The following is a 24895-nucleotide window of genomic DNA, read 5'->3' as shown; positions in this document are numbered from 1 at the left end:
TTGAAAGCAGCGACTGCACATCCCCAGCACGGGACTGGGAGAGGAATCGGTCGGGGCTTGGCAGCTTGCTACCCCCTGGCTAACCCAATCGCTTTAGCGCCAGAGCATCTTTTGCCGGCTTTGCTCCCGCGAGGCATCTCACTGGCTCCGGCGATGTTCACCGCCTGCGTCAGAGGGCAGGCTTTGGCCCCAGAGGGTATCCTTCCATTCTCCCCCTTCTTCCTCACGAGAAATGAGTGTTATCTCCGGTGATGCTAGCTGATGCTCTGACCAAGGACGCACTGTACTGAGAGAGGCAATAACCGACGGCTTGGGAACCTTCTCAGCCCGTCCCTCCCTCCTCCCCTGCGCCCGACACGTACAGAACATACCCCAAAACGCGCACACGCGCATATATGCAAATTGCAAATACCAAACGCCAATTAAGCTTCTTGTTTATTTACAAAGTATTGTTATTATTTTTTTTCTTAAGTCTCTCTTCTGACTCCAGAGAATACGTTTCAAAGTCAGCAGCTCAAATAATCCTCGTGTGGATATGAGCCTCTCGGTCACATTGCAGTTACCAGAGCCAAATGGTGAAGCGGGTCAGGTTCCCTTCTCGGGCTGGCTAGGAACGAATGGAGCAGGTGACTGGGCACTGCCTGCTTACATTCACATTGCAACTGGCAGCCAATGGAGAAAGCTGCAGGAGCGACAAGGAAATTATAACCAACTTCCCTGCATGAATTAAATTAGGACTGGAATAGACGGAGAGCCCTCTGTAATGTTTGAGTTATACTCGTGCTCTCATTAGAGGTCCTCAGTCCAACGTGTTAATTTACCTACCAACAGGTAGGAAAAGGCGCTCAGAGCAATAATTATGAAGTACAAAGCCCCTGCCATTAAACTGTTGTAGTGGGGACAGAATCCGAAATGCCCTTTCCTATGTCCTCCCCCTTCCAGGATTATTTCACCCAGCCACTCCATCCCTAGTCCCCAACCCACCCTAATCGAAAGAAAGACGCTGGAGCATCGGCCCGGTATTTAAACATTCCCGGGTTTCCGCTGTGTGCCACCATTGCGGCCGGTGCCAGGGAGGCGCTTTTCCTGCCCGGTGCCCTGCCCAGCACCCCCGCGCCCACTTGCCCCCGCCGCAGGGCTCAGCACCACCGGATCGGGCCCCCGCGCTCGGCGGGGCGGAGGGCGGCGGCTCGCAGGGCTCGCCGAGCCTCCGGCAGCAGCTCTCACGCTAATTGTTTCCCTTAATAACAATAATAGTAATACATGCACACCGGGCTCTTTTTTTTATATAAGCGAGCTGGCAGCCAGAGAAACGCAGCCTCTTCCTCCCCAAGTCACCCAAGCGAATGAAAAACACTGGGGGTGGGGGTTACCTTTTTTATTTTTATATATATATATTTAAAAAAAAAAAAAAAAAAAGCAGCCACGCATTTCCAATTGTTCTTTGGTGGGGTGGGGGAAAGAAGGACCTTTAAAGATCTGAGCCCTTGCTTGAAAAGTTTCAGCCCAGAACGGAATTTTATAGCGAGTTATGAACTCTTGGTAAGAGGGGGATGTTATAAATGGAAGTGCTGACACAACCTTAAGTATAGCGTGTAAACGGCTATGCTATAATATCCATTAAGCAGAAAGAAAAATAAGATGGCTGATCAATAATTTATACAAAGAGTACCAACTGCAGACATAATAACTGTAATGTTTGCAAAGCAATCTCTCTCTCTCCAGGCTTAACAGTAAACTAACGGGGCTGTTAATTTCCAACTCCTACAGATAAGAATACAAACAAATAACTTAAACTTGTATTTTGCTCGATATTTTGCATGCCGTGGTAGGATAAAATAAAATTTAATTACAATGCAACTTAGACGGGCTGAGGAGCACCCCCCCCACCACTCCTGCCCGCCCACCTGCTGCTCTGCGAGGACCTTCTTTTGCAAAACTCGAACAGGTTGCTTGGACGGCTTTGTAAGTGGGTCGGCTTTGGGTCACTCTCGTTCTTCGGCAGAGTTATTCATACATGGAAACAAAATGAAGCCATTTAACTTCAAAGAAAGTTGCAATGGTTTCCAGTGCCACGAGCTGAAACACAATACCCCCACCGGAACGATAAGAATCAGCTGTCAGAGGACAATGCACTCACGACTTGCATGGAGAAGGCTACTGGGGAAAAAGCTGCTTTAGGGAAAACAGGGCATCTTCCCATATCCTAAGCGGAGAGTGGGCGAGCAACTGTTGTCTTCATTTGCATGGGAACGTTATCTGCCGTTTCCGTCTACTGTATTTAGATAACAAAGTGGAGGAACAAAGTCTGAAAGTTGCTAAGTAGGCTCGGGTAATGTGCCGAGTCGTTGCTTTTATTATTATTATTATTATTATTATTATTATTACACGTTTCTTGCAACAGTACTAAAGAGATCCTGTCCATGTTAAATAACAGCAGAGAAACGTGTCAGTTGAGAAAAAAAAAAAAAAAAAGCCAAGTGCGGCCCCCCCCACTTCCAACCCAGCCTAGACAAAACAAAGTTATGTTGCCAAGCATGCCAAAAGAAACTCAGCTTTAATGTGGCACGTACAGCTCTTTCGACAGCTGTGTTTCCTGTGGACTGTACGGATGTTTTGTGTGGCACCTGATTTCTGAGCCCTGAGCGGTAATGCAGGGTGGTGCTTTGCGATGTCCTGCATTAATAAAAAAGAAAAAAAATCAACTGTAATTTGCTTGCTTGCCTGGTGCCTGCCTGTCCAGTGACCTGTCCCAGCTCAGCTCCAGTAAAGCAAAGAAACATAAAAAGCAACTGCCTGTAGATTGCACACTCAGACGGAGCCTTTTATATATGTTGCCCCCCCTTCCCTCCAATGCTCGGGTGGATGCAATGTGGAATAGCGTTGCTTAGAGAAACTTAACAAAATTCGCAGCGCCCACTAGCGCCCTTGTGCGCCAGGGAGCCGAGCTGCGCGGCGAGCGCTCCGCTCCCTACAGGGCAAAACGTCCCCAGGGAAAACGCGGGCACAACGGGCATAGCACAAAGGAATGTGATTCGGACTAAAAATAGGCTTAAGCTAGTCCTTGATTAAGTAGGATTTGTTTTCTCACTTTGTAACTGTAAGCTTAGAAAAAACAAAATTGGAAAAAGCATTATTTGCCATTTTTTTGTTTCCCTCATCTTCTTCCCTTCTCACTAACCGCCCTCAGTTTGAGGAGGTGTGGGAGAAGGGAGCAAGTGTTTCACAGACAGCACCTTGACACTGTCATTGTGAAAGCAATTGGAGGGGCTTCCCAGCTGTAAAGACTTGATGGGAAACATGGGAGACACAAACATTGTAAGATACCTTTAGTGAGTTTTGCATATCCACCTGACATCCAAAACTAGAGAAATTCTGCAAGATGTAAGATGTTTCAGTTAGGCCTTTTTTTTTTTTCCCCCTCAAATGTTATTTATTTTACATGTCTGTAAAATGGACAGCATTTACTTTTTTTTTTTTTTTTTTTTTGGGGGGGGTGGGGTTGGGTGTGGAACTGTCTGTTCTCCTTGCTTCAGACATGAGAATGGACTATGTAAGAAAGGCAGCACACAGCCCTCTTGTCTGGGTGGAAGATACTGAGTAGATAAGTTCAAGACACACTTTCATAGTGGCATTGAATGTCTCATTTGTTGTTTGCTGCTTATTGTTTGTTGTGGGCTATTATTACTCAATAATGTTTCCAGCCAGAGCCAAGCAATTACAATAGCATCCAGAGTAATATAATTTCCCAGGCAGCATTCCCAAAACGGTAAAAGGTAAATATTTTGCACCTTTGTATTGTAACCCACATATGGGGTCACGAGTAGGTGCCATCTTCTTTCATCTTCTGTCTTTGAAAGCTTTCAGAAAAGAGTTGGTTCACATTGTACGAACTTCTTCAGATACTACAATGTCTTCAGAAATTGGTTAGCCAAGAAGGAAAGCTCCAGATACATTCTAGAATAACTTGGGCTCAATGTATAAAAACATCTGGTGGATGATGAAAGGAGGGCCAGGATTAACCCATGTTTCCTCTCTTTCTCTCTCTTTATCTGACAGTTACATCTTTTCCTCTTTATTGCAGCTATGCATTTGTGCATAAATAATAATAATAATAATAATGCACCAAAATACATGCTCAAATATTTCTTTGTTCCAAAAATTTGCCATACAGAACCACGAAAATGGAAGTCACTGAATATCAAAGTGCTTGGAAATATCTTGCAGGAGGTGCTGAGGTCTCTATTTTCACATTTTTTCGGGAAAAAAAAAAAAGTATTTATTTTAAAACAGGAAAATAGTTGGCACAGATATGTATTTTTTGTAACAAAAAGTTTGTATATTTTTATGATAGGCATAATAAGGATAGTATGGCCAAAATAAGTTCCCTGAAAATATATGCTGCTGATTTTATGGATAATGGAAAAAAATAGTTTTCTTACGACTATTTGTTTAAATTTATAAATAACATAAATTCACCATTGGTTGTTCCTCCTCAGTGCTCAGTGATTTATATGCAATTGGATTTTATTGTTATGAATACTGGACTTCAAGCTTATGTATTTGAGTACTTATACAAAGTAAATTTTTTGAAACATTTGTCCAATAAAAATAGACTTATGAAGACAACAATTCCTCAATACATTCTTATGTTTAGGTATGGCTGTATATTTATAGGTAGGTACTCAACTCTGGAATGAAAGAAGTTGTGTCACAAAAGTACCAAAAAGAATTAAAAATGGAAAAAAGCTTTTGATTCTTATATTCTGAAAAGCAAAGGGAATTTTTGGGGAAAATAAGTGAACACTTTTGAATAAGAAGTGAATTTGAGAAAACTGTAAAAGTCTAGAAGAAGGAGAATTCCAGTAATATATTTTTATTGACACAAAATATTTTTACTAAGCTTTTGCTCTTAAACATATGAGTATAAACTTAAAATATAAACTTCAAAGCAGGAAAAGAAAGAAAGAAAGAAAGAAAGAAAGAAAGAAAGAAAGAAAGAAAGAAAGAAAGAAAGAAAGAAAAAGAGCATCTACCTCCTGAGTTGCTTTAATCTAGATGGTTAGAAAAAAAAATAATAATAATTGTAGTGCTTTTGCTTAATTATGCCCTTCAATCTGATGATCACTCTCAGGCATTTAAGGATTACTCCATTTTCACACGTGAGCAGGGATAGAGCAACTATCTCATACTCATGCTGCTAATTGTCGTATGACTTAGTAGATGCCTCAATGCCTTAGCTCATTTTGGTGCAATTACCTGAGTGTGCAGGCTTCCTTTGCTGGGCATGTAGATGGCAGTCCAAATCTCGGTGTTACTGTCTTGTTGAAGAGAGAATTCGTACCTAATCACAAACTGTCTTTGCTTGGGTCCACATTCACAAAACTGGGGCTTCAGACGAGGTAAAGTTGAAATGAGAGTATTTGCTTCTGCATCTGTATTTGCATTCTGGTTTATGGCTAAAAACCAGCTAAAACCAGCACTTGCACACTTTGCACACTTGTTTTCAAAAACACAACTTCTATGTTTCCCACAGGACAAAAGAAGTAACCTATGTTTCCCAGATGGTAGCAGTGGGCATAAACAATCAAATACGAAGTTTGCAGTGGTGAAGTTTCTTCTTTGGAGATTTTAGTCCAGAAGAACAATACACTACTACCAGGAGAAAGACCTCCAAGTAGACTTTCATACTTCTCAGGTAAATGTTGTGTGAGAAAAGACAGGTTGCAAGGGCTGAATTCAGACACACTGTTGATGTTGGTCTGTTCAGACTCTTCTCTATCAATATCAGATTGTACCTCATGCATATATACATAATCTTCAATAATGAAAACCTTTTGTCCTCCACTTTGTGCCTTCTTTGAAACTGTGACTCCTTTGTAACTTAGAGGCTGTTAAAAAATAGTCCACGGCTTTTACTTTCTGCTTGAAGCTGTTCTATCTACAACCATCAAGTTATATTCAAAACAAACATTTTCTTAACAGCTTTAAGTTTTATTTTTTACTATGAAGCTGAAACAATTACAATGAAAATAATGCATATGACAGTATATATAATCAAGAAAAGAGTTTTCTTGAGTGTTTTGTTTCCTGCTGATATAAACTGAGAACTCAGTGCACAATTTACAAGGGCCAATAGCTGAGTACTTTTAAATACAGTGACATATAATGGCTGCAGTAAATATAGATTCAGAGGCTACATTTATGCCAGGAAATTAAACTTGCTTGGGAATGTTCCTAAGCAATAAAGCCAACTAGCACATATGTGTACTTGTAAACTCTTCTTCCTTCCAAAGGAGGGTAGTGGCACCAGCCTGCCAGCTGGGCAGGGTCTCAGGAATATGCAGCATCCATCTTCCTCAAACTGTACCAAGAAATTGTTTTGGGGGATGTTATTTAACGCAACCGTAAAGTGTGTTGGGGGTCTTTTGAACAGTTTTACAGTATAGACCTGGGAATGTAGCTGTCAGTGTTTAATTTACTAGTGCAAATGTTCAGCTGTTTTATATTACAGTAACTGTTTTGAAGCATATACTAATACTGGTCACTTTTATAGGTACAAGGTCTTGGTCTTGTATTCATTATATATCCAACATTCCTATTAGAAATTAATTAATTAAAAAAAAAAACCACCTTTGCCTTAATTAGTGAGGAATTCAGCCTTAGCCTATAATTTGAAAATAAAAAGGAAGTAAAATTATAACACGGGATTAACTTGCTAAAATAATCCCTAAATAAACAAATAAATAAATAAATACCAATGACATTAAAGTATTACTCACAAATACATGACCTGCTTAATTAATTTAGCAGCCTGGACAAGAGATTCAGGTTTTTGTGCTCTTGTGCTTTTGTGCTGGGTATTTGAAGCTGAAAATGTAAACATGAATGCATTTTCTATACAAGTCTTCTGGAGAAATGTTAGGGAAGGCTGGGCACATTCCTTGCTGGGTTTTGTGTTAGATTCTTTACAAACGACCAGTATCAGTCCCAGAAATCAGACCAGGGAAGTTAGATTCTTCTTGCAACAAGTTGACTGCTGCTGAATTTACAAGGCTACTTGTAATTTTTATTGATAGGAACACCATAAAACTTTACACAAAGGGACAGATGCATGTATTTGTGTATTTTCCCCCAGTTAATATGAACTAGCATAGTACAGACCTGTTTGAGAGTCACATAAATGCAATGACTTGCACTCCTTTTTATAGCCATAGCTTGTTTTGAATAGTCAGACATATAAAATGACAGAGAAAAGATTTTTCTTTATTCTTCAGAATTTTCACTTTGCCATTTACAAATCAATGACGTTTGCATCTGTCTTAACACATTAGTGAAATGGCCTGTAAAGGAAGCCTGTTTTACAGATTGAGCTGAAAAAACAATATTGAACATAAATGTATTGCTAATTTTATTCAGAACTAGCAGATACTATGAATGATATACATGACACTTCATAAATAATAGCACACCAACAAAATCAGGAAGAAAATTAGTTTGGGGCTCAGTCTTGCAGTCAATTGATTTTTTTCCACAAATAAGAATTTTAGAATCAGTTTTGAAGGCTTAACTCTACAAAAGAAAGTAAAACCTTATTTTATTCCACTTGAACAGCTTTCAGATAACAGTTATTAATTGAAGGTCTGTTAGTAAGATTTATTTGGGAGATGGTTGACTTTCTGTCTGTGACTTTTTTCCCATGGCCAATGTTTTTACTGTGCAACTTGGAAAGATTTTAATGACAAAACCCATAATTACTGGTGGAAAAACAAAGCAGACAAACAAACAAACAAAAACTTATGCTCACGCTTTCATCTCATTGGCCTCTGAAGTAAACCCAGCAGTCTCCAGTTCATCTCACCTCTTCTTGGTGGAGACTGTAATAGCATAGAATGTAACATTGCTATTACTCATTTATGAATTGTAGTACAAAACGTGGCTAATTGAAAAGACTAGGCAAACAAGGTCCTTGCATCTGTGAAAAATCTGATCTCTTTTTAAGGCTCAGTTATTTCTCTGATAACCACCGAGGATCTCTTTTGTAGAAGCAATTCCAATAAGGCAAAGGTGCCCTCTGTAGGGGAGAGGCTGTAAATGATGGGTAGCTGGAATTCTAATCAGACAGAAAGCAGCAGAAAAGAATAATTTCTCAACAGTCTGGCTCTTGGAGAAATGCTACAAAATGAATATTATGTATAAATTAAGGATTGCAAACGTGAGAAAATCCACATTAAAATACAGCTGAAAATTATGCTCTCAAGTGCAGATAACAGCAGTTTTGTAAAGAGATGCATCAATATTAAATGTGTACTGTGGTGAGAAATGAACTGCAGGAGTCTCCTGAATAAAATAAAAAAAAATTAAGTTAAAGGAACTTTACAGAAATAAGAGGCTTCAGAAAGCAACATGCATAAAAAATGTCTCTGTAGCATGTACTCCTAAAAAGTTTACCACAAAGCAGATTCATTAACAGCCCCATGGGGTTAGTATATTGCTTGCTAAGAAATTGTTTGTGTTAGCAAGCCCACAGATACATCTTTGCTAGTGTGCAGGATCTCTAGTGGCTATTTGCAATCCTTTGGGGAATTCTTTCCTCAATTTATAATGGCAGCTAATGCCAGCTCAGAGAAAGGCAGAGAATATGACACTAGTTGTGGTTCATTGCTTATTATTAATTTTTTTCTAGGTCCTACTTTTATAATATATTACTTGACCCACAGTTCTTGCTATTTTGATTCTCTGCCTGGTATTCTACCTTCTACTTTTATTTTTACATCTATAGAAACGTATGCTTTTACAATAAAGTTACTAACGCATAATAACCTGAATTACTATGTAATGAGCTGTAATATGGAGTGGGAAAAACCCTTCAGTTTGTGAGTTAGACTCCTTTCATCTTTACCAGAAAATCAGAGAAGAAAGAGAAACTGATTCTAGTAGTTGAATTTCTGTGTACTGAATTTGTGTGGATTACTATGAAAACCTAGACTCAACCATAGTGTAGAAAGTGAAGATCAGTGTTAGTCCAGAGTTGTAAATCTGCAGTCAAATCAGTTACTGCATATGACTGTAAAGAGAAGGGTGGGTTTTGGCAATTTGTGGAAAAGTAAAGGATAATAAGGTTTAAAACCTACTTTTTTTTTTCCAGGTGTTTGAGATTTTTTGTAGTCTGCATAACTAAAAAGGTTCTGTTTTCCTAGGTCATAATATCAAGACTGACTGGCTGGCTTTCAAAACTAGTGTAGAATGAAAGGGAGAACCTCAGCCACTGCCTTTCCTAATCACGGATTTTGGAAAAAGAGAATCTTTTCCTTTCTTTATCCTCTATTGGAAATACTGGTATAAGGGAGAGGTGCCATATTTTGGACCTTGTAAGAGTCATATTAATACTATCTTTTGCTTTAGTTAATATATAAGATGGTAACAACTTTTGTTTAAATCTGTAGAGTAATATTGAACCTCCCAGTCTCCTTTTTAAAGTGAATTAATTTCACCACATTGCTTTTTGATATTCAGGGCATACATGCTTCCAAATCTGTCTACATAACTAAATGTTTCAGGAATTACTGAAATTATGGATATTTGTGGGTTTTTGATATGCCCTCTTCGTATCTCTTTGCTTACTCTGTGAATCAAATCTGACACATATGTGGGCATTCCTTCTCTCACAACCAAAGATAATGCAACTCAGAGGACAAAAGTTAGGATCCTAACTCAATGGAGAAGTGCTTGTAGGTGCTGGCATACTATGTGAATATCACTCACAGGTCAAATTTTCACGACAATATTTTTCCTGGCGTTAGGCAAATCTATATGTAAGACCTGAAGAGTACAGACCATTTTACTACACTTAATTATTTCATCTATAATAAAATTCCATTGCTGTATTTAAATGACTGTCCTGAAATATGAAGGTAACCTCAGAGCAGCTCTCTTTAAAATCTTTCTTGTCACTATCCAACCATTCCACTATACACAGAACAAACATCTAAGGCTATTTTTTCCTTTTGCCAGCCTAGACAAGTAGCCTATGTCTAAACACACAAACTAGATTCTTCTGGTTTATTGTATTGTTCCTTTTTCCTGTTCCTTTTATTAGTCTGCATTTGCAGTTACAAAGGTACTACTGCAATTTTTGAAGATAGATTTAATTCTGGAAAAGCTACATATTTCAAGCATTATATTTTTAATTTTTTTTTTTGGCTTTCCAGCTAGAAGTTGCCAGTTCCTCAGATTTATTCTATAGCAGCTGCTTCCAGACAGTACTCATAGAACCTATCGTTAGATGCTTTGTTTATGTATCAGAGATAGAAGTCTGAGTTCCTTATGCAGTCACTGAAAAGAAGCATGCATGTTTAGTACAAAGATTCAGAAAACCTGAACGAAAAACCCTAAGTTGAACTTGTGAAATAATCCTGTGTGATCTGAGACTGAGGCCTCCCTCACAAGTGGACTGTAAAATACATTGTCCTCCCTTTAGAGTATGTACCCAGTTTCTTTGTTTATAATTTAACTATTCTTAAATTCATGAAACACCATTTTATTTGTATTCATTTTGTTCTTTACTGTGCTATTGTTTATTTGCTGTTTATTTGTGACATGTTAATATTTTAAATTCTTCCTTGAAGTCTGAAGTTTTTCTGTCTATTTTTAAACATTTTAAACAGCCATGATCAACCTTGACTTGGAAAAAACTATGGTAAATCTCAATAAGTCTTAATATGTGGTTTGTTTTCTGTTTATTTATTTATTTATTTATTTATTAAGATTGTTAGAGCATTCTGTAGAACACAAATCAAATATGGCTTATTTCCTGTTACTGTAGTTTGTTTGACCCTTTCCTTCCAGTTTTAGATCATACAAACTGTAAAAGCAAAATGATATTGTGCAACATCTACTATGTATATATATATATTTAATCTGCCATTCATATAGTTTTATTAATTTTACTCAGCTATCTGCTTGATACTGTGGCCTCTGGGATTTTTCCTAAATAGCTGCCAACTGTCTTTGGGGTCTGTCGTCTAGCAGTATATCACTTGGTCCCAGTCCTGAAAAATTTATACACTTGAGTAAATTTGCACGAGAGCTGGCCCATTCACCATTGGTTATTCAACGTTACTCTAGAGTGCATTTTCATAGAATCATAGAATCTTTCAGGTTGGAAAAGACCTCTAAGATCATCTAGTCCAACCTTTAACCTAGCACTAAAGTACACTACTAAACCATGCTACTAAGTTCTGCATCTACGTGTTTCTTGAAGACCTCCAGGGATGGTGATTCAACCACTTCCCTGGGCAGTCTATCCCAATATTGCACAAACCCTTCAATAAAGAAATTTCTCCTAATATCCAACCTAAATCTCCCCTGGTGCAACTTGAGGCCATTTACACTCATATTATCACTTGGTGCGTGGGAGGAGAGCTCGATCCCCACCACACTACAACCTCCTTTAAGATAATTGAAAAGTACAATAAGGTCTCCCTGAGTCTTCTCTTCTCCAAGCTAAAGAACCCCATTTCCCTCAGCCACTCCTCATAAGATGTTCTCTAGACCCTCCACCAGCTTTGTTGCCCTGCTTTGGACATGATCTAGCACCTCAATGTCCTTGTAGTGAGGGGTCCAAAACCAAACACATTACTCAAGGTACAGCCTCACCAGAGCCAAGTACAGAAGGATACTCACTTCCCCAGTCCTGCTGGCCACACTATTTCTGACACAAGCCAGGATGCTGTTGGATTTCTTGGCCACATCAGCACACTGCTGGCTCATATTCAGGCAGATATCAACCTATGGCCACTCAGCCAGCTTTTAATCCAATGAAGTGTATGCCTGTCCAAGCCATAAGCAGCCAGCTTCTTCAGGAGAATGCTGTGGGAAACAGTGTCAGAGGTCTTACTGAAGTCTAGGGCTTGGATAATTGCTTCAATTTTACTGGTCAATCATTGCAAAGTATTTGCAATGGGATTTTTTGCCCAACTTTTCTTAGTTTAATTATATTTTTCTTCTCATTGAAAAGATATTGATTATTGAAAAATTATATTTTTCTTCTCATTTCCTCTACATTGTCTGTACAGTGACAAAAGTTTTGTAAAGTCATATGAGTTTGGACATAAGTTAGATGGTTTTAAAATGATTAAATCTGCTCTTCATTTCATGTTTGTTGCAGTGATGACCACAAACATATTAGTGTCTGACTAAGTTGGATGTATTTCTGTTTCTTAGGTATACATAGTGACTTTGGAGTTTTACACAACAGATGAGCGAATCAATAACAGTTAATTTATATTCCCATTGCATAGCCAACTCTTATGATGATGCATTAACTATCATACTAAACTTTGGACACTTCTGTCACAGTATCCCTAACTAACCATGTAAGTATGCATGTGTCTGCGATATATTTATTCATTTAAAGTAATTCCAGCTTTTGTTAATATAGTGAATACTTCTAATGCCTTCTGACTGCATCATTATTGGATTAGTCATCTTGCTCAACTCCCTAGCTACAGAGGATCAAGAGTATTTAGCATAACAAATACTACAGAGCAATTACTATATAGTTATTTATTTTTGTCTATATTTCTATCTTTTTATTATTGCCATTCCTTTACTTGCCCCCTTTTACTTGTAACTAGCAGCCAAGCCTTCTCCTCATTTATGTAATTTAAACAAAACACATTAAATTGTACAAAGATCTGAATCCCTAGCTGTTATGAATTTCCAGCTTCTCCTAAGTCAACAAAGCTGTGTTATTTTTCACTGGTTTAGAAACTGGTCAAATAGATATGAAAGGCAGATTACTACTCTCTGTCTGATGTTCCATATTGATTTCAACATCTTTTCCTTTTGCATTCCTTAAATAGCATGCATTCACTTCACATCCTTAACAGAGTGCTCTGTCTTAAATTTCAATCTTCTTTAAAACCTAAATACTCCTTTTGGGCAACTGTTTTCACTGTTTGAAGGATGTTCCATCAATCTCATCATTATGCAGATCTCAGTAATATATAGTATTTCCTTTGGAATTTTTCTACAGTATTGTCCATTTCCTGCCAAATGTTCAAGAGTTTGAGAATAAACAGTCTACATATCCAGACAAAATAGGAACAAAGCTTAAGGTGAGAAAGACTACTCAATGTAAGCTTTCTTCTGCATCTTATACCTCTGAGATTTACTATCAGCTTTATTTTGCTTAGATATTTAAGTTATATTATTATAATTATATAATATATATATATAATTAAATTATATATTAAGTGTATATTTTAAATGTTGTAGATATGGTTTGGAATTGACAAAATAAGAACTATATTTTAGGTAATTTTATATAGATCAAGAAAAGTCTTCTAATTTCAGTCTGGATCTAGACTGTCCTACTTCCGGCCCTTCCACTGAGATTTCTAGAGTTAAGGTAGTCTCCTACTATATATTACATAATTATATAGAACTGTGATTTTGGTGAGCATAAACAGGAATTGAGTTTTAAGAAGGCTGATTCATAGGTGTTTTATAAAATATTCCTGTAATCCTTTACCTATTCATTCATTTCTTCACTGTTATTTTCCCTTACTTATCAAAATGTAATAGAGTAGTATGTTAAGGACATAGAAGTTTGACTGTGAACTTTCAGAATTAAGGTATCAGGTTAGGAGAGTAAAATAACTAATTTAGCCAAAAATTCCTATTAGATGAGTATTTCTATTTCTGTGATATTTTTGTTCATCAATATGTCACTAGTTACCTTTCATCATAAAAGTTTCAGGAAAACTTGTTTTGGTGTAGCTAATATTTTTGGATCAAGATATTTTCTTCCTTCCTTCCTTCTTTCCTTCCTTCCTTCCTTCCTTCCTTCTTTCCTTCTTTTCTTTTTCTTTCTTTCTTTCTTTCTTTCTTTCTTTCTTTCTTTCTTTCTTTCTTTCTTTCTTTCTTTCTTTCTTTTTCCTTTCTTTCTTTCTTTCTTTTTCTTTCTCTTTCTTTCTTCTTTTCTTCCTTTCTTCCTTTCTTTCTTTTTCTTTCTTTTTCTTCTTTCTCTCTCTCTCTTTCTCTCTCTCTTCCTTTCTTTCTCTTTTTCTCTCCTCTCTCTTTCTCTCTCTTTATCTTTCTCTCTTTCTCTCTTTCTCTCTTTCTCTCTTTCTCTTTCTCTCTTTCTCTCTTTCTCTCTTTCTCTCTTTCTCTCTCTTTCTCCTCTCTTTCTCTCTTTCTCTCTTTCTCTCTTTTTCTTTCTCTCTTTCTCTCTTTCTCTCTTTCTCTCTTTCTCTTTCTCTCTCTCTCTTTCTCTCTTTCTCTCTTTCTCTTTCTCTCTCTCTCTTTCTCTCTTTCTCTCTTTCTCGCTCTCTTTCTCTCTTTCTCGCTCTCTTTCTCGCTCTCTTGATTCATCCTGTACTCTTGACTCATCTTGTAGACCAAGAGTATAGTTTAAAGGAAAATAGTTTACCTACTCTTTTATTTATCAAACAGAATTTGTCTGCTTCTATAAGCTGTGTGTACTTACTGGTGGGTTGTATCACACAGGAAATGATTTTTGCTGTGATGAAGGAAAGCACGAGTTCTCTCCAGTTGATGAAGTCAGTGAGATGACCTTTTCAGTGTATCCTACTCATGGTGTCTTATTTCTGTTATTCAAAAAGCCTTTTCCTCTCTGCCCTCCCAGATTTCATCAAGCACATTTATCAGTTTCATCAGAGAGGAGAGTCAAATACTTTTAGTATTTCTGCTGTGATTCGATTGCAGAGCAAGGGTTGTAGTCATTGCTGACATCTGCTGCCTGGCATGCTGTTGCATGTTAAATATGAGACCTGTTTTCAGATGATGCAGTTGAGGTCAACTTTTTTTTTTATTATTTTTTTTTTCCTATGAAATCATGTAAATGGAAAACAATGTATCAGACACCAGATGTTATTTGGCAAGTTCCAGAAATCATCTATATATTTTTACCTTTTCTAGTTTCTTTTTAAAGTACATAAGACAATCAATGATATGTAGATTCTTATAGAAACCACAGCTCACACCCTCCAGTTTTGATTATTTTATACATGATGGAAGTGTAGGAGCCAAACAGGAGATCTTCTTCATGCAGTTTCAGGAAGAGGGCTGTTCAGTATCTGTTACATACACCAGTTTTGAGCTACAGTAAGCACAATGTCTATTTTGTGGAATCTCAATGGAAAGATAACTAAATATAGGCATCAATAAGTGAGACATGCATTTAGGATCTCATTTTAGGCAATAGAGTTGACACAACCAAGTCACCTACAGATATTTAGCTTTCTCAGAAGGGTTTCATTCAGCTATGCACATTCAAGATGTCTACATCCATTTGGCCCTCAGTGCTTTTCCAGAGAAGAATTAATCTTTCAGATCTGTTGTATTTGCCCACTTTACATGGATATTTGAAGTATCTGGGGATGTTTCAGATGGCATTAGGTGCCAATGTAGGCAGCTGAATTCATGCCTTAAATTTTATTGGTTCTTTTTGTACTCCACTGACTCCACTGAGTAAGGGCACAATTCACTTATGTAAACATGATATACCTAATACCATCTGAGATTCTGCATGACATCTAAGATACCTTCATGGCACATATGATATGTGACTGTATCCCTCCAGAGAAGTAAAAGGATGACAGGTGGGATAGCTTATTGCTACTGAAATAATCCTAGACACATGTGCTTCCACAGCTGAATCCTGGTCTCTACCTCTGCTGGCTACAATGGAAGTTTAGATGCCTAGGATATCATTTTATTGTTCTATTTACAGACCTACTACCATATCGTGTGCCCTAGGACATTTAAGACATTTGCTTGTAGATATCATACAAGAGCTATGGGAAACACATGACCTCCCAGTGTAGAACCTGAAGGCCAGGAGAGATAAACCACAAAATTTCAAATAAACTATCCATTAGAGTTCAGGCTACTGCTGTACTTCCTTGTGCACATAGTTGCCTACAGGTAGATGATGCCTGTATTCAGGTTACTTAACCTCTGACTGAATACTACCATTGCAGACAGGAAAAAAATCTGTTAGAAAACTAGTCAGTATTGTTTTCAAGTGTTATTGGCATGCCATCTCTAAGTTTTCAAGGCAGCAGGTCGGCCACTGTTCCCAGGTGTCTATGTCGATACACTTATAGCAGTATCAACAGTAACTGCGACTCAGAAATATGAACTGGCTTTTGCTGAAGAAACTCTATAGCTACTTCATGTTAATGTGAAAGTTAACATGAAAAAAAATAGAAATCTTAGCTAAAGTCTGCAATGACTTTTTACCTTTATTATTATTTTTACATAGCAACAAGTGCACTATACAGTGCATAAAGGGTTTAAGTGTTTTCTTATACAGCAACTTTTAGAATATAATTGATTCTAAAGAACCAAACAATCTAGAATATATATAATGCAGCTTTTAAGTACTTGATTATATAAAAAATCCATTTCACATTATATGACCTCATTTGGAAACCCAATAGCTGAAGAAAGCATGTTATGAATTTCCAATCCAAGTGAAATTGAGTTTAATAATCCACAGTGTATGAGATGTGTACTTGCATTTTAACTATAGTGTTATATATATTTGTATAATTGTAAATGCAAAGGTCTTATCATTGGTTTGGTCTTTTATTTTAGTGACTGGAACTCCATAACCTTTACAGCAATAGATTAGGTAGTCTTTTGCCTCTGATATAAGCTGATACTTAGCTAGTTTGTGCTAGGCTTAAGCATGGAAAATAGTTTTAAGAAATTATGTTTTGCTTTTACACTTGAACAGAATTTTGTAGAAATTTGTGCTATTTACTTTAAGTCTTTAGACAAATGTCAAATATGAAAATGATCTAGAAAGAATTTTTCATTGATCAATATATATACATTGGTTCTCTAAGTTTACAGTTCTTATGTACTCTTAGAAAGCCCTTTCTGTCCTGCAGTTCTGCACTTTCCTTCTGTCTCTTTCCCTCTGTTTTCTCTTACTTTCTTGTTCTCTTGTCAAAATCATATTTCCCATACTCTAATGTATTTCGTTTCGTGGAGATGGAAACATCTATGTTTTTTCTTCATTTGCAATTGTTCAATCCTAGTTTTATACTTCTATTCCTTCCATGGTACTTTTTCCTTGTTGTTAGCTAGCCAAGTATTCCATGCAGGTCTAGCAAGCCTCACTGTGCTAAGTGCATTGACTTGAATTTGCAGTTTCTGTGTTCTTATATTTGGATTCAGCCAACCCAGGATCAACCACAAATCTTTAAATCCAAGGGAAGCCTTAGTAATGCAAAAGCAGAAGGCAACAAAACAATCACTTTCCCCCAATTAATTTTTTGAAGGATACTCACAGAGTACAATGGCTAGATTTATTTCTAATTCTATTTATTTCTATTGTGGATCTGAGGTATACTGTTTATATACAAGCATACTCTCAGGTTTACATAAACAAATTTTGGGGCATATTGTGGAATGAAAGATTGGACCCACACATGGGTGGGGAAAAGCTCCCGGTATATACTTACAGCAGTGTAAAGGGAATATGACCTACTCAGCTAATTCAATGTCTTCCCTTGTGGAGACATGTGGCTGTTAGGTAGTAAGTATGACAACTGAGATCTCCAAGATCACATGGCAGTAGTAGGGCAGGTAGTATCTGGAGTCACAGACTCCTTAACCAAGAGATCACACTGCCTTATGGATACATTAAACTTGCCATGGGGATATGTGGGACCAGGTCACAGTGCACACTGGGTTCAGTCTTCTCCCTTCCATGGTGGAATAAAGATCAAGCCAAGAAATCTGGTGAAAAACAGTGTGAGGAAAGAAAGCTAATAGGGATAGAGGATATGTAGCTAATTGGAACAGGGAGCTATTTGTTCCATTTGAACTAACTAGATCAAAGAGGAATTCATATGGTTTCGGGGTAAGGTTTAGAGCAGTTCTTTTTTTTTTTTTTTTTCAAAACCTTCTTTGCTTATCTGTAGTATTAACTTTCCATTTCCTCTGCTGAAGCAGATGTTTTGCTTGACGCAGACATTAAGGCACTCTTAATGTGCAGTTACTGAATTCTTTTCTAAAAGAGCATTTTAAATTTGACAATGTTTCTTACATTTTTAAAGCAGTGACCTCATTTTGAAAAGATTTTTTTTTTTCCCAATACATATGTCACTACTGGAAAAATATTAATCTGAAAAACTTGGTATAAAATGTCTCCATTTATTAAACATCTACTGTACAGACATCAGCTGTCACTAAATCCAGTCATGCATCCTTGTGAGTCCTGGCATTCCAAAAAGGGTTTGTTTCAAGCAGGAAATATATTTTCTTTGTGGTTTTATTAGAATAAACATTTAAAAAAATTCCAATATTTAAAAACATCTTTGCAAACCATACCCTAAAGGACTAGAAACTAAATATTAATATGCCAACAAAAAGATTAACTCTCTACTAAAGTAAACTCAGTTAATATTCATTCTACTTATGCCCAGACCCATCACATATAGCATTTTATACTGACCACTTCTAACATCAAGTGATTCCTAAACAAAATATTATCTAAAAATAACAGAATGAAAGATGAATATCAAAGGTAATTGAAAAGTGACTGAAAAACCTATTATTATTCCATTATTCTTCATTTTAACTTGTCAATGCATACATTTGATTCATCTTTAGATTTATTTATCTTTTTTTATAACTTCAAACTGTGATATTTAAAAAATATTTTAGTATCAGTTTAGGAAAGTTTACAGAATAAAAGGAATTGTGCTTTCCAATTTCATAAATGATACTATATATATAAGTATATAAATGTTTATCAGTTAATCAGGCTTTTTAAATGATGCTATAAATTACGAAACAAAATGGAAATTAAAACGTCAAGACAGACCCAGGAGAACTGGGTATTATAATATGCCAATCACTATAACTATACATATTTTTCAGATAAACGTATCAAGCAATGGCTTGTATTCTTTGATTACTGATGCCATCCTCAAGTCTGCATGCTTGACCTTTTTATTTTGTTTGTTTTTATCTTCTTTTAATCCCATCAAATGATCTGAGGTTTGTTAGATTTTATTTTTTTTTTCCGTGAGATGTTTTAAAATTCTATACTGCTGCAATTTACGCAGTAGTGAGATTGCCCTGTCTCTGATGTTGATGAGCTAGCTTGGTCTTTCTATATATTTTTGGATGAGATCTTCACCCCCAGTGAGGGCTAATGGGTGATGAAAAGCTGTGTCTAAGAGTTACTATATGTTAGTGCTTTGGGAATCTGGCCTTCAGTTCCCAGAGACTGAAGCTCTTTTTGGGGAACAGAGGAACAGAAAAAGAAGGAATGGAGAGGTTTTATGAACACTTGATAGCTAAGTCAAGTTTTTGCTTCAAACAGAGATTAAACTTCTTATCTTGTATAATGAACACAGAACACATTTCCCATAATTATAGCACTTACAATTTCCTATCCAAACATTTTGAAACAGCTAAGGATTCAAGAAATATTCAGTCTAGAAACCCTGTAATAGAAGGTGAGTATATGACTTTAGTCAAAAGAGATAATCCCTCCGTGCAGTCCTCCAGTTATTTTTCTTCAACAAGTATTCCTCCTTTCTTACATCCAGAATGAATTCTTTTCAATGAGCTCTCATCAAGTCTCAATCTTAATTAGACTCCAACAAAGCCAAACAAACAAATCACTGTGCTTGGATAAAGGCATATGGGATGGAGTATATGAAAAGAAGAGCTTATATATTTAAATAGTTTTAATGTCTTAACCGTTATAGGTGCTACAAAGCAACTGATATAATTTATCAGTCTTTGATGGTCAAACATGCTGAGCTGAACTATGATTACAGTCATGAGATTTCAGACAATTCTATACTGTTTTCTATCTTTGTGAGTATCTAAAGCTGTTTTCTCATTTTGACTTTTTTCCCCTCTTTTATTTTTTTTGTACATCAAGTTATATTTTATTTCAGCTATCAGATGACAGCTACTGTGTGAAAGTACTTGAGCTGCCTTACATGGCTTATATCATCACCAGAAATCCCTGATAAGAATGCAACCTTATTATATGTGTAGTTTATTCTTTTCATATATTTCAGACCGTATATCCTAATTTGATATTCCAATATCTATAATCAGTCAGCACTTTCCTTTCATGTTTTTTGACAGAAACATAGGCAGCATATCAGGCAATTAGTCTGAAGAATGATTCCAAAAAAAACAGCCTTACTTTTGCCCTCGCCCCTTATATGCTTTACTGATGTGGGATGTTTATATTTTTAGTCACTTTCTTTGTGGCTTCTTTTTTTTTGTCCTTTTCTCTCTAATTTTTGGACAAAAAGGTCTTTCATTTACATACCTGTTGTTTGCTCTTTGGCTATTGTTTGTAAATAAACTCAGCTCTGAAAATAAAACACTACATTTTGGAGAGAAACTGCCTATTTTTATTCTTAAGATCTTTATTAATTATTAGACATGTTCTGGAAAGGCTTTAGAAATGTTAACATGTTACACTTCATTGTAGTTCTGAGACGCACATAACATATATTCCTTATTATAGCTTATGGCATCTGTCCATGGGATGCTCCCTCTCTGGGAGTGTTTAAAGCCAGCTTAGGTGGGGCTTTGAGCAACTGGTCTAGTGGAAGGTGCCCCTGCCTATGGCAGGGGATTGGAACTAAGGTCCCTTCCAACCTAAACCATTCTATGATTCTATCACATAGGAATGAAAGCAAGTTCAGAGAAGTAAGCCGTTGTAATGTAGCGAACACAGTATGTTTCCCCATTATCATTTCTGTACACATGTAAAAACTTTAACTTCAAGGTATACACTTTCTATTTGACATTTATTTCATAGCTGGTAACTTTTAAAAATTTCCAAAGCCATCTTTTCATTTTCCTCCCCACCCTCTAATATAAAAAATATATATATTTTAATACTCCAATTATTCTGCATGCAACAACATGCATACAAAAATAACTAAATAAAGAGTTCCTTAAAACATGGTCCAGATTTGTGAAGAGCTTCATGGTTCACTGAGCATTTTATTTAATATGGAGATTGTATTCCGAGTTGTTTGATTTGCAGAAATAACAAGCCCAAATGCTTCAGTTTCTAATGGTAATTAGTTTTCGGCCTAGACAGTCTGTTTAGTTATATATTTACTACCTTGTAAAGAACTATCACAACAAGCCCTAAAGCATTATTTGAAAATTAATAAGCTAAAGAAAGAGGAAATTCTTCACTTTTGCATAGCAACACTCTCTGTATTCTACTTTTTGATTGCAAAATCCAGATTTTCAATTATAGGTGTACTAAATTGTGATGCTTGAAAAACTATAAAAGGCAATTATCAATGTTTCTTAATACCATAAATGACTAATGCAAGTACATTTTGCTGTAAGGGAAACAAAGACTCATATTGTGAACAGAATTCCTTTGCTTCCTGAGTCAGACTAGAACAAACTTTGATTCACATACTTTCAGTGTTATTTGCAATTAATATTGGTTTCTGTGGTGGTTGAAATAATGTGCTACACATTCCATTGCAGTTTACATATTAGAAAATAAAGGCACATTATTTCACCACGTTTTAAAGTTCACTTGGCCTTTGTGACATCAGGCAAGGAAGCTGGCAGAAGGTTAGACCACGATACATTGCAGTAGTTCGTATTCCTGACTTATTCTTTTACCAAAAAAAAAAAAAAAAAAAAAAAAAGCACTTCTTCACCCAGGTATATCTTCTGTTCCGTCCCTTGCTGCTTTTCAAAGTTAATGAATTAATGGAAGAAAAGAGAAAAGTCTCAGTTGCCAGATACTTTGTAGAGTTTTTTTTGACTGGACTGTTCTTCAGTGGCTCAACAATGGGTGAGCTCTCAGCAATTTTGGAGGCTAAGAATGCCTCTATTATACTCACTCAGCATGCTTTACCATTGATTTCTGCCTCTGAACATGGATAGACGACACACTTGAGCTGGCAGAAGGAATCACATCATGACATAGACACCTCAGAAGTATGCATTATGGAAATCTTAACAAAGAGAGTTCCTTGGTGACCATTAGCATTAGAGGTTCTCTCAACTCTCTCTCACAAATGGCAATGGAAAGGAAAGAAGTGAACATTTTCAAATCTGGGAAAGTCTGACCCTTTCCTTTTGTGATGCTGTGTCAAAAGAGCTTTAAATACCTTTTCATTCCAAATCAGTATAATTGCGTTTGTTCAAAATCAGGTCCAGGCTTCTCAGCCGTGGAGGCAAAGTAAAATGTGTACTCTTTCAATGTCAAGGAACAATATCACTTACTTTGTTTTTCCTTGTCACTGACAGTGATAAAATTCAGTTTTGTGGAGATAGCAAAAGACTTTCCAAGGTAGACAATACATTAAGGTGGAGCGGAGGGGGGTGATAGCAAGCCAGGCTGCTGGGCAGCGTCTCACAGACCGAGGTGAGTCCTGCCTTCAACCTCAGCGTAACACAGAGCTAGACACAGCACAGAGTTGATCACATAGGAAGTGAAATAGTAGCCTCCTCAGGCTTTTGGACATGCGCAGCAGTGACCTGAACTATCTTCTCCCCAAGACCATGCGCACTGTAGCTAAGCCACTTTAATATCTATGGCTTCAAAACAGGTCTTATAAGCTCCCACCAGCAGTCCTGCCTCTTCCACCATATCTACTCCACTTGCCTACTTAACTAACAACTGGATTAGTTCAGTTAAGGCAGTGAATCATCTCAAGAGCTATCATGCCCTCTTGAGATTTTCCTTCCTTCCTTCCTTCCTTCCTTCCTTCCTTCCTTCCTTCCTTCCTTCCTTCCTTCCTTCCCTCCTTCCTTCCTTCCTTCCTTCCTTCCTTCCTTCCTTCCTTCCTTCTTTCCCTCACTCCCCCCCCTCTCTCCCTCCCCTCTCTCCCTCCCCTCTCCCCCCCATCCTGCCTGTCTGCCCTCTGTTCTGTTTCCTTTTCAATAGGGTTAATTTTCTGCCAGTCCAACTCCCTGATGCAGATCAATGAAGTGTCCAGTAAATACTGAGAAAAAGGAGATGGGAAAAAGAAGCAGAAAGTGGGAAAATGAAACGTGTCTTTGCCACCCCCACCTTCAGTAGAGTCCAGCAATTAAATCACCTTACCTATATTATGAAGCTGAACACTAAAATGGCTCTTTTTTCTTTCTTCTCCAAAACCATAATCTAGAAATGCCACTTCGGGGTGGGGTGGGGAGGGGGGAATATAAAAATAAGAAGTACTGAAACCTTAGATGTGTTGCTGCACAGAGAAATGAGATTCAACTAGCCATATTACAGCAATGTAAACATTTTCTAAGGACACACTTAGTTTGAAATCATTCCCACCTAGTTTTGAAGTTACAGCTTCCTATTCACAAAAACTGATCTGAGCCAAACTGTCGGAGAAATGACAGAATAACCCATAAATATTTTCTGAGAATTAACTTTTTTTCTGGTGGTATTTGGTCTGGGCATTTCCCTTCCAGGATTTACCATGATGACAAAAGTGGCCATTCAATTCTCCAAGCCTCTTCCAGTAAAAATGTTTATTCACTGTAGACAATGTTTATTGTGTCAGAGAAACAGGAAATACAGACTTTGTATCTCAAGACTGCATATTTTAACTTAAATATGCCTTCTGAAATCCTGGAATTTCTGTGAAGCAGGAAAATCTCTATTAAAAAAAAATAATAATAAAATAAAAATGAGAAAGTCTACCACTTGGGTTCCAGGGAAAATACACTAAAACCTAAATAATTTGATATACAATTACATCCCTTTTTAAACATCTGTGATAGCATTTGTTGTTTATTTAGTGCTTTTAGCAACAATGGCCATGGAAATATGCAAACAGAAATTAATTAGTCTTTTAAGAAGCCTAAAGTTCTGTTTCTGTGATGTACTAATGGAAATGAATATATGATGACTTATTTTTAATATAAGGGAAAACATGGTTTTACAAAAAGATTAATAAAAGCAATTAACCTTGTAGTACATTAATGCATATGTAAAATACAAGATACTCATAAACTCCATAATAAGTACGTTTAAATATCTACCTTTCTTACAGGACCTCAGTGAAGTCAGGCTGGGTTTTTAATATACTTAAGAAGTTAAAATGTGTCTGATGATGCTGTAATAAGAATAATAAGAACAACAGTCATATAAGAAGGTATGTTGAGTATTATTTGAGGCACAAACCAATGAGTACAGTTCACAAAATCATACAAAATAGTGCAGGAATTAGAAACAGAATGTTTAGGAGCTAAGTTAGAAAGATTTGCAGAGGAAAAAAACGTTTCTGTTTCCTGCAAGTCATCTTGAATAACTCAAATGGATAATGAGTCTGATAAAAAACTGTTGAGGTTTGCTTGTTAGACTCATATGAAGATAGTAATAAAAACCAGACTAATCTCTTGTTGCTTTTGCCATATAGGCATACAATATTTTCTGCAATAGCTTTAATAAGTTCCGTATGACTAGTTGGAAGGATGAACTTAATTAAATAACAAGTTATTGGTTTATCTTTTGCTAACAGTCAACATTTTGTTTAAAAGTTTAAAACTGATTGGAGGAATTATGCATCAGGTTTTATCCTTGTTATAAAATATTACAAGACAGCTTAAAATTTTAAAGAATATTTATCATTTGCTATTATATTCTACTGCACTTAAACTTTTTTTTTTTTTTAAATAAAACCTTTGTTCTCCCCATTTTCACAATCTGAGCAGAGTAGTGTATGCAACAGTTTTAACTCCCTATACTACCTTGTCTGAAAGGAAATGATAACTGTACTTTCTGTCATTAAAACAAGGTTAGAAAATCAAAGATGTTATATGACGGCTCTGCAGTACCTTTCACTACAGAAATTTCTATTAAAGGAAGTAATCATCTGCTTGTCTTGAA

The 24895-nt window shown here is 36.6% G+C and overlaps 1 long non-coding RNA gene across 2 annotated transcripts; it reads right to left on the bottom strand.

Annotated features, from left to right (window-relative positions):
- Nucleotides 1-7245: 7245 nt before the first annotated feature.
- LOC118255233 (uncharacterized) lies at nt 7246-14786 on the bottom strand. Of its 2 annotated transcripts, none has more exons than XR_004780912.2 (2): nt 13745-14786; nt 7246-8340 (listed from the first exon to the last, which is right to left on the bottom strand). It is a non-coding gene; the product is annotated as an uncharacterized LOC118255233 (long non-coding RNA). The 2 variants fall into 2 exon arrangements; XR_004780913.2 differs by having other exon boundaries at nt 7246-8175.
- Nucleotides 14787-24895: the final 10109 nt, after the last annotated feature.

This window comes from Cygnus atratus, chromosome 1 (assembly GCF_013377495.2).
Source record: "Cygnus atratus isolate AKBS03 ecotype Queensland, Australia chromosome 1, CAtr_DNAZoo_HiC_assembly, whole genome shotgun sequence".
Taxonomy (NCBI): Eukaryota; Metazoa; Chordata; class Aves; order Anseriformes; family Anatidae; genus Cygnus; species Cygnus atratus.
Note: the sequence above shows the minus strand (reverse complement) of the source record. Positions and strands in the feature narration are given on the sequence as shown.